Source organism: Ipomoea nil, unplaced genomic scaffold (genome assembly GCF_001879475.1).
Source record: "Ipomoea nil cultivar Tokyo-kokei standard unplaced genomic scaffold, Asagao_1.1 scaffold0415, whole genome shotgun sequence".
Lineage (NCBI taxonomy): Eukaryota > Viridiplantae > Streptophyta > Magnoliopsida > Solanales > Convolvulaceae > Ipomoea > Ipomoea nil.
In genome coordinates, this window is record NW_017616843.1 from 2,376,690 (window position 1) to 2,387,894 (window position 11,205).

Consider the following 11,205-nt stretch of genomic DNA (forward strand, 5'->3'; position numbering starts at 1 on the left):
CAAATTTTTGAACATCATTCGATTATTATAGGTAGATGAAGATGATTCACGGCACTTTGGTTGCATATTGAAGTTGCGACTGCTATCGAAAACAAATAACCTATCTATATAAAACAAACGACTTAGATTTAGGGAAGAAGAAGGAAGATATCTTTTTAAAATTCCAAAATTTCCCTTTAGGTTTGACCTGCAAATAACATGTAGGACCAAATCAGGTAAAAATGTCATAGTCGAGGACCAAATTGAGTAATTTTAGTAGTCGAGGACCAAATTGGTGAAATCCTCATAGTCAAGGGACCAAATCGGTAATTTTCTCTTGCAATTTTAGTCCACGACTATTAATTTTTTTGTAAAAATGGTCATTCCGGCCACTTTTCCGTCAAAATTTCACCGGAAAAAAAAAATCTTCATTTTTAGTCGGGTTAAAATTGACATTTTACTTATCTCAAAAAATTAAAAAAAAATTAATATTTGACTACATACAATATTACTGGGCTACATACTATTGCCCCAGGCGGCGGAGTTCCTGGAACAGGCAGGGCTGTCAGTAAGCGGTGGAGCGGCCGTGGCGTTCCCCGGGCTAGTTGGGTTATCCGGCAGCAGCATTAGAGTGGTACATGTACTCCGCCGCCTGGGACAGTAGTATGTAGCCCAGTAATATTGTATGTAGTCAAATATCAATTTTTTTCTTTTAATTTTTTGAGATAAGTAAAATGTCAATTTTAACCCGGATAAAAATAGAGAATTTTTTTTTTCCGGTGAAATTTTGACGGAAAAGTGGCCGGAAGGACCATTTTTGCAAAAAAATCAATAGTCGTGGACTAAAATTACAAGGTTCAAAAGTCGTGGATCAATTCTGCCAGCGCCACTATAGTCGTGGGACTAAAAGTGCAAAAAATTCTCCAATTAAATTATCCTTAATAGTAAATTGTATACATTATTTACATTTACTATTGTGGAAATTGAGCATTTTGAGGCCCATTGGGTAACTATAAGGCCTAAATTTAAATATTTGCCCCATGATTCCATGAGAATACCCCCCCCCCCCCCCCCTCCCCCTAAAAAAAATTAAGAATCAATATTAGCTTTATATCTGTAAAAATTAGACGGATCGGTGATAAGTGTCAAAATGTTAATATTTTCACCTTGCATTTAAGCTTATTTTCCTTGTTATTTGTTAAGTGGAATTAGACGGATCGGTGATAAGTGCCAAAATGTTATTTGTTATTTGTTAACAACGAAAATAAGCTTAAATACAAGGTGAAAACATTAACATTTTGGCACTTATCAATCGGATCATATTAAAAAAAAAAAAGACGCTGACATTTTCGTAATTATTGTCAACTTTACTTTGCAAACTTGAACACACTTAAATATGTAAACCTGGATAAATTTTAAAAAAAAAAATCAATGAAAAAGTTAAATTTAAAATCTAATCTGTAATACATGGCGTTTTGTTGGAAGGAGGGAAATGAGTTGTAATTCCGTGTGAAAAGAATAAAGTGAAAATTTAAATTACATTGTTTAGTAGGAAGAAATAGAATGATGGGGAATTGAAATGGAAGAAGTGAATAAAGACTAAAATGTCCTTGCATAAAAATAATATAATAATCATAAGAATGATAAATGGTAATTTAACATGGATTTAGAATTCCACAAAGTGTAGAATTGCAATTCCTAGGGGAGACCTCCCTTAGGAATTGCAATTCCATGGTTGGAAGGAATTGTAATTCCGTGGATTTGCAATTCTCTCCGACCAATTAACCATGGTCCATGGAGTTTGGTAGGAATGAAATTTCAATTCCATCCTTCCAAACATCCCATAAATGTTAGATCGTCTTAAGTAGTAAAAAGTGAATCACTAAACCAAATAAAATAAAAAAACTCAGTCATAAATTTTAAAATCGAAACTCTAAGTGCAATGCACTTTCACATTTTTGTAAGTGTAATATTTTAATACTAAATGAATAAATGTGCAAATTAAACTTGAAAATTCTGAGAAGTGTAGATTTTAGTGTTTAAGTTTGCATAATAAAGTTGATGATAATTACGAAAATGTTACTGCATGCATTTTTTTTTATATGATCTTATTCGTCTGATTTTTCCAAATGAAAGATTGAGATTGATTTTTAGTTTTGTCCTAAGAACTTGTTCGATCTCATATGACCCAATACACACACACTGACACACACATATATGTGTGTGCGTATATGTATGTATGTATGAATGCATGCATGCATGTATATTATTCATAATTTAGATGTGATAATGAGTTCAAATATTTTTGAATTCAAAAGATTACTTTTTTTTTTTTTTTTTTTTTTTAGCCCCATTGGGTTGATAACAAGTCTAGAGTTTTTTTTTTTTTTTTTTTTTTTTTTTTTTTTTTTTTTTGAGGACGAGGAGAGGTGAGGGGGACGTTATGCCATGGAACCGTGTTCACCATTCATGGTGAACACGGTTCCAACGGTGTTAGTACACCGTTATCTTTTTTTTTTTTTTTTTAATTAATTGCGTGACTTTTCTTCTTTATTTTCACATTTTGCGGTTTCGCTTTAATTTGAGGTGAACAAAAATTTCGGACATTCATAAATTATGAATTCATGCATGCACATTCACTTTGGAACCATGCCTACACATTCCTGTCCGAAATCACGGACATTCATAAATTATGAATCCATGCCTGCACATTCACTTTGGAACCATGCCTACACATTCACTTTGGAACCATGAGATTATGAATTTTCTGTTATAAGATTATGAATTTTCTGTTATGAGATTATGAATTTTCTGTTATGAGATTATGAATTTTCAGTTATGAGATTATGAATTTTCTGTTATGAGATTATGAATTTTCTGTTATGAGATTATGAATTTTCATTACATTCATAATTTCGGACATTCATAAATTATGAATTCATGCCTGCACATTCACTTTGGAACCATGCCTACATATTCCCGTCCGAAATCACGGACATTCATAAATTATGAATCCATGCCTGCACATTCACTTTGGAACCATGCCTACACATTCACTTTGGAACCATGAGATTATGAATTTTCTGTTATAAGATTATGAATTTTCTGTTATGAGATTATGAATTTTCTGTTATGAGATTATGAATTTTCAGTTATGAGATTATGAATTTTCTGTTATGAGATTATGAATTTTCATTACATTCATAATTTCGGACATTCATAAATTATGAATTCATGCCTGCACATTCACTTTGGAACCATGCCTACATATTCCCGTCCGAAATCACGGACATTCATAAATTATGAATCCATGCCTGCACATTCACTTTGGAACCATGCCTACACATTCACTTTGGAACCATGAGATTATGAATTTTCTGTTATAAGATTATGAATTTTCTGTTATGAGATTATGAATTTTCAGTTGTGAGATTATGTATTTTCTGTTATGCGATTATGAATTTTCTGTTATGAGATTATGAATTTTCATAAAATTCATAATCTCATAACAGAAAATTCATAATTTGATCAAATGCGCGCCGTTAACTCCACATCCGCGAATTTTTTTTTTTTTTTTTTTTGCCTAAAAACGACGTCGTTTTGTCTTGTGTTCACCATTCTCGGTGAACACGATTCCATGGCATAATTTGCGGAGGTGAGGTGAATAGACTTGTTCATTTAAAAGTTTATTTTTTTTGGTCATTTTTGATAGATATATGACATGGGAAACTATGATTTTTACATTACTTCCTAAAGTGGTAGTGAATTCTTAATTTCATAGCCACAAAAAGTTTGTATCGAAAAATTATTAAATTAATTCAATTTCAGTTTTCTTCACGCTTGATCTTATTTGAAAATAATATCTCAGTTTGTAAATACAGTATATAAATAACAGTAATTCATTAAAGTAGAGAGAGATGAATTTTTATTGTGGTTCAGCACTATATATCCTAGTCCTCTTTCCTCATCGAACACTTAGGTTGTTCCACTCTATATCTTATCACTTTTAATACAAAGTAGTAAGTACTTACGCTGGTAAGCATTGTTTACATATTTAATTTTTTTTTTTAAATTATAGATTCTTTTATATACATACACACATTTATTTATTTATTTATATTTCTAATATTATTTGTATTATGCACTAAAGTAATTTATAAATATCTAGGTGTAAAATGGATATCGTGACAGAAACGCTCTCCGAGCAGATTCCATCGGCGGCGACCAATAGACCAAGATCAGTTAGAACGCAGTACCAAGAAGACGAAGAGGCTCTGGAAATAGCTAGACACTGCCTTACTAGCGCTAACATAGGAAAGAACTAAGGATACACTAACGGCAACAGATGTTTCCACGCCGGACTCTAACCAATAGACGACCTTGGCAATGACACCCAACCAAGCTTGGGCACAGAAGGAGACGATTAGACCCCTGGATAATGAGATAGCTTCAGACGACAATAACATGGACGAAGACAACACTCCATCAGTGTATCCTATAATCTTGTTCACAAAAGAGGAAAAAGAAAGACTCCGCCGCCCATGGCGAAGATCGCTCATCATCAAGGTTTTAGGAAGAGCAGTAACTAATTCCTACCTTCTCCAAAGATTAACTCATGTGGAGGCCGGAAACAGTTTTTGAGTTGATAGCATTGGATCAAGACTACTATCTAGCCAAGTTTGAATCTCTGAAGGACTACGAATTCGCTAAGTATGAGGGGCCCTGGATGATTCTTGATCATTATCTTGTTGCCCAGGAATGGGAACCCAATTTTGACCCTAAAACGAACAGAACGAAGAAATTATTAGTCTGGGTATGGTTTTCCTCTTTACAAATAGATACTTTGAAGAGGAGTTTCTAAAAAAGATAGGGAGGCAAATCGGCCGTCCGATCAAGATTGATACTGCAACCAGTCTCGTCTCCAAAGGGAAATTTGCAAGAATTTGCATCAAGGTGGACATCACAAAACCTTTACTCTCCAAGTTTATTTTGAATCGGAAAGAATGACCCATCGAATACGAGGGAATTCATCTTGTCTGCTTCAAATGCGGGATGTATGGCCACCGGCAGTAACAATGTGGAAAGGATGAGGCCTCTATTGATGCTAACACTGTAGGGAATGAAGACAACAGTGTACTGGGGGAGAGGTCGACTGTGGCAAATCAATGAATATCGAAGAAGTATGGGACATGGATGCTAGTAGCTAGGAAGGATAGAAGAAGCCGCAATAAGATTTCTAACCTATCGACTGCAGGACCACCAGGAGGAAAACAACAAGCCATTCCCAGAAATAACGTACCTATATTTGAAGGTCTGGGTACACAGTCCAAATTTGCATCTTTGGAAGGCCTAAAGGAGAATCAACCGATTAGAGAGCATAATGAACCTACTAGAACCTTAGACTTACAGCAGCCTAATGGAGTCCTGCCTAGAATAAGAACGAACAATAGGAATGCACAGAATCAGCCTGATCAAATGAATATTGAGACAAACTAGAAGCCTAGAGTACAGGCTGAAATCCCGTACCAACATTATGGAGCACAAGGGGGCTATAGAGATCAAATCGAAAGGGGAGGAATTCCAAATCGGGTAGCAGCTGAGGCTAAGCACACAGTGGTTCGAGGCACATACCAAGGAAGAAACATCTCCAGTACGATAGTTTATCATGCGGATGACCAGCCAGTCCTCCCCATAACGGCAGGATTTGATAATGTGTTCAAAGAGGATCTTCCCGATGTTGCCCGTATCTTCACCAACTTGCCTGACCCCGCGGACATAGCCATGGGAGAAGCCGACAAACAAATTGGCCCTATTGGCCTGGAGACTTCACGTCACTCGCGCTACTGAGCGCTCTTCCTTGCTGTTTTCATTATATTTATGATAGGTTTTGTATGAAATTGCCAGGGTGCGACCTCAAGATCATTCAGGCGCACCTTGAAACAATTTTCCCGGGATCATAATCCTTTAATAATATGCTTGCTTGAACCAAAGGTTTCGGGAAATCATGCTAACATAATTTGTTTTAGTTTGGGTTTTGATGAATGGATTAGAGTTGAAGCTGTAGGCTTCTCTGGTGGCATCTGGATTTTGTGGAAGAATTCGCTTAGCATTGAGGTCTTATCAACTCACTCTCAATTTATTATGTTACAAGTGGTGGATGATGATCCAAAACCTTTATTCACAGTTGTATACGACAGCCCAAACCACTACTTGCGTGGACGCTTGTTTGTACACTACTACAGAATTTACATATATGTTGGGCGTCTGTCGGGTTGGCTGAGTTCAGCCCCTGCTCGATTTGGGGCATGGCGCTATGACTTACCATGGAGAGATGTGGTTAAATGGTTAATGTCCACCTATCTATCACAAATTGGTTTTAAGTAGGATATGTCAACCAGGTACTATAGAATTCTGTGGTTAAGCGTGCTTGACTTCCGGCGTTCCCGGGATGGGTGACCCCCTGGGAAGTGAGGGTTTGAATCGATGGTGATGCGAAAGTCCAGTCCCAGGTGGACGTAGGTGGGGCCAAGTCGCGCCCCAAGTCGTGGGACTTCCGGCAATGCAGCGCTGAGATCCAACAATATAACGTTGGGCCTTTAAGATTTGGCTCACTCTTAAATCCTCTAACATTTTTTTGGGAAAAGGGTCAAATAGGCCCTCAAATTATTGCTTAAAAGTGAATTAGCCCCTCTAACTTTTAAAGAAGCAATTACACCCATGAACAATGCATTTTGATGCAATGAAGCCCAAATACAGGGAAATGATGCAATGAAGCCTAGATACAGGGAAATGACCTGCTATCATAGGTCATTGCAGACCCGGCCACTTTTCGGCATATTTTAAGGCAAAAAAGTAACCGGTGACCGGCAACCTAAATGGTTAATGTCCACCTAGCTATCACCAATTGGTTTTAAGTAGGATATGACAACCAAGTACCATAGAACTTTATGGTTAAGCATGCTTGACTTCCGACAATCCCGGGATGGGCGACCCTTGAAAAGTGAGCATAGTGCAGCCCTGAGATCTAACAATATAACGTCGGGCCTTTAAGATTTGGCTCACTCTTAAATCCTCTAACATTTTTTTGGGAAAAGGGTCAAATAGACCCTCAAATTATTGGTCAAAAGTCAATTAGCCCCTCTAACTTTTAAAGAAGCAATTACACCCATGAACAATGCATTTTGATGCAATGAAGCCCAAATACATGGAAATGATGCAATGAAGCCTAGATACAGGGAAATGACCTGCTATCATAGGTCATTGCAGACCCGGCAACTTTTCGGCATATTTTAAGGCAAAAAAGTGACCGGTGACCGACGGTCGCCGGTCACGAAGAAGGCAACCCTTCCCGGAGAAGGCCACCACAGTGGTGGCCTTCTCAACTGGAGAAGGCAACCAGTAATGGTCACCCTCTCGACTAGAGAAGGCAATCCGTATTTGGGTTGCCTTAGTGGTTGCCTTCTCCATGATCGGTGACCGTTCGCCGGTCACTTTTTTGCCTGAAAATATGTCGAAAAGTGGCCGGATCTGCAATGACCTATGATAGCAGGTCATTTACCTTTATTTGGGCTTCATTGCATCAAAATGCATTGTTCATGGGTGTAATTGCTTCTTTAAAAAGTTGGAGGGGCTAATTGACGAAGACGAAAATGCTTTAACTCCATTTCATGTGCAAATAGGGATAATAATTATCCTAAATGTTGATGTTTGGTTGGCCCAATTAGCTTAGAATTCTTGCTTCGTGGCTGATTATCTTCTTTGGTTGTACTTTTGGAATTGTCATCATTGCAGCTTTTGTAGTTTATTGGTAAGATCTTTTGTTGAAGAGTGAATGAAGATCATTAGAGGAAAATTATGGTATGTTATTCTAGATCCGATCGAACATAATAAAAATCGTTGTTAAAATGGAGTAATTTTAATACTAATGGAAATTACATTCTAAATGAGAGATTTTTAAATTTTTTGCAGAGAATATTAGGACAACAACCCATGAGCTACTTCAACTGTTGTGAGGAAGATGTTTTCAATAAAACTGCTGATGGGGGTGGCCTGCATACTGTGTTAAGTTCAGTAGGTTAATTCGTCCATTTTATATTGTCAGTAATATAGGGCATGAATTAAAATGTTACCACTTTCTATGGAAGGAAGAGAAAGGGATCTACTTGCATTTTTCGGTTGGTCTCCCTCACATCAATTTGGCCTTAGGAAATGATTTCATTGACAAAATATGCTCCAATTTCAGTTCCAGTACCTTGGTGAACATGTCTAGTTACTTTTTATTACCAAAGTTTTGTTGTCCTTTCTGGTCTTCCTTTATATTTATTTCTAGTCTTTGATACATTTAATTATGTATTTATTTCTGGTATTGACAGCTGAATTAGAAGTGATAATAAGGTTGATATTTCTTTGCAGGTAAAAATGGAACTCAACATAGCAAAGATGCATCAACTGGTGGTGTTCAAGCTGTGAAAGTTCAACTTATTGCAGTACCTGCAATACCAATTGATGACCTTAAGGGGATCTCGGATAATTTTGGGACTACTTCTTTAATAGGGGAGGGTTCATATGGAAGAGTATATTATGGGGACCTAAAAAATGGGAGGGCTGCTGCAATTAAGAAGTTGGATGCAAGCATACAATCAGAAGATGAATTCTTGGCACATGTGCTACTGAATATCTAGACCAATTTTTTACCTCACTGGATAATACTGCTAAGCACTTGATGTTTATAGGTGTCTATGATTTCAAGGTTAAAACATGAAAATTTTGTTGAACTGCTTGGTTATTCTGTTATGGAAATCAGCTTGTACTTGCTTATGAATTTGCATCAAATGGATCACTTCACGATATTCTTCATGGTATGACATAGCATTTCTGAATTATTTTTCAAACATAGTTATTCTTGCCATTCTTCTCCTTTTGCTATTTTTTTGCCTTATGGACTTCCATTCAACACTATTGTTGAATTGCTATAGAGGAAATTTCCAACAATAAAGTTGTTCATATGATGCATGTGCAGTTTAGTTTATTACATTTCCAGCTTGTGGGTTATTATTATTTTTTAAAAGTTTGAGCATACTTTTCTGGATTGGTTTTGCTGAATATATACTAGAATGATATTCAACAGTGAAATTATGCCATTCATTTTGGTTTTTATTATTACGGAGTATTATTTTTTGGGTAGTTTAATTGTAAAAGAAACTATTAGGAAAAGAGTATGTACAATTTACCCTTTATCATTTTCCAGCATATTCACACCGTCTGAATATGTGAAGGAGTAGATTGTAATGTTTTTACCTGTATGTTTTAGTGAGGAAGGGAGTAAAAGGAGCTCAGCTTGGCCCTCTGCTTTCCTGGGCCCATCAGGTTAAAATTGCTGTAGGAGCAGCTAAGGGCCTTGAATATCGGCATGAAAAAGCTGAACTTGAACTTGTGCATCGAGATATCAAATCCAGCAATGTACTATTTTTTTTTTTTTTATGAATATGTAGCTAAAATTGCTGACTTTGATTTATCCAATCAGTCTCCTGATATGGCAGCTCGTCTTCATTCAACTCGTGTCCTTGGGACATTTGGTTATCATGCTCCTGAGTAAGTTAATATGGTTCTCATACCTACTTTATGCATATTGCTTGTATTCTTCTCTTCCCTATGTACGCCAATGTTACAGTATGTAGGAAATGTCAAACTATTAATCTTTGTGTCCTCTCTTGTTTTGAATTGATTACATCATTGGTATATGTTAAAGAATCTTTGATTCTTATTTTTGTGAATTGGTAGATATGCAATGAATGGACAATTAAATTCAAAAAGTGATGTATATAGTTTTAGTGTTGTCCTTCCTGAGCTGCTCACAGGACGTAAACCTGTTTCATACCCTACCACGAGGCCAACAAAGTCTTGTTACATGGGTATTGTGCTCAACTCCAAAATATCTAAGCTTTTATGTTCATTTGGTTTTTCTAATTCTTTGCTACATTCTTTAGGCTACCCCAAAACTCAGTGAAGACAAGGTTCGCCAATGTGTTGATGCAAGATTGGGAGGAGAGTATCCCCCAAAGGCAGTTGCAAAGGTAAATGATGAAATTCATCATCCCATTTATGTATTTTTCATAAATATGAGCTGCAATGTGGAAAAAAAAAAAAGAGATGCTACTAGGCCATCTTCACATATATGCTTATAGTTGCTTATACTTGTGAATATTTTGGCAAAAATATGTTGCATTTTGCCTGGAAATGTGTAAAACAAGGGTTTTGTTTTCCTTAGGTATCACTGCCCTATCCAGATTGAGAATTAATGTATATCAAAAAAAAAATCCATAATCTTGAGCCAATAATGGGGAACTTGTTATTGGTTCACTCTCAGTGATTCTGGCACTAGGAAGGTGAATAGTTGGATTTTGATTGTATGAATTTCCAGTGGATTTATAGTTTCAACACAAAAAAGACAATGGGGAGAGGATAAAACTAGGATGAAAATGTAACTGCTGAAGGTTTACCTTGCTTCTTCTATTGATTAGATTTTGATGTTATTTCCTTGAATGGTGGAGATGATTTTCATTTTTAGAATTTGAGTTCTATTGATCAGATTTATTTTACATTACAGTTTTTTGATATCCAAAATAATGAGTATGTAAGAGCTCCATGACATGCATGTATTTTATTTCTTCCACATCAAAGACATCAGATGCAAGAAGCAACATGATTTTGGCATCCCTACAGTTCCCGGGTTGTAGGCACAATTTTTTTTTAATAACATAACACGTCAGTTTTTAACAAAAAACTGACGTGTTATGTTAATTTTTTTTAAAAAATTAAATACATAAAACTTCGGTTATTTCGTAATAACTGACGTTGCAAGTTGTATTAATTAAATAAATAAAAATATACGACGTCGGTTAAATATTAACCGACGTGGTATGTTTACTATACAACGTCACCCAGAATAATGTTGCTTTTTAGCCGGCGTTAAAGGCCTTAAATAGCCGACGTTAAATACCTTCTTTGTAGTAGTCGTAGAGCTTTTTAGTGAGACGTTTAACATACAGAAACCTTGGCTAACGGGTGTGGATTTCAATTCAGTTACATGCCAGGAAGAAGTGAGCAACACAGATAGCTTCTCATCTACTAGATGTTCCCAGATGCTCATAATTCAATAACTGGATATTCCGTGAACGCTTGCTCGATTTAGGATATACAAGTTCACAATATACGTGGATGAGAGGA

General features: G+C 36.2%; 1 pseudogene; it reads left to right on the top strand.

The window, feature by feature from the left end:
• The first annotated feature begins 7,968 nt into the window (after positions 1-7,968).
• LOC109172125 lies at positions 7,969-10,224 on the top strand (annotated as a pseudogene).
• The last annotated feature ends 981 nt before the right edge of the window (positions 10,225-11,205 follow it).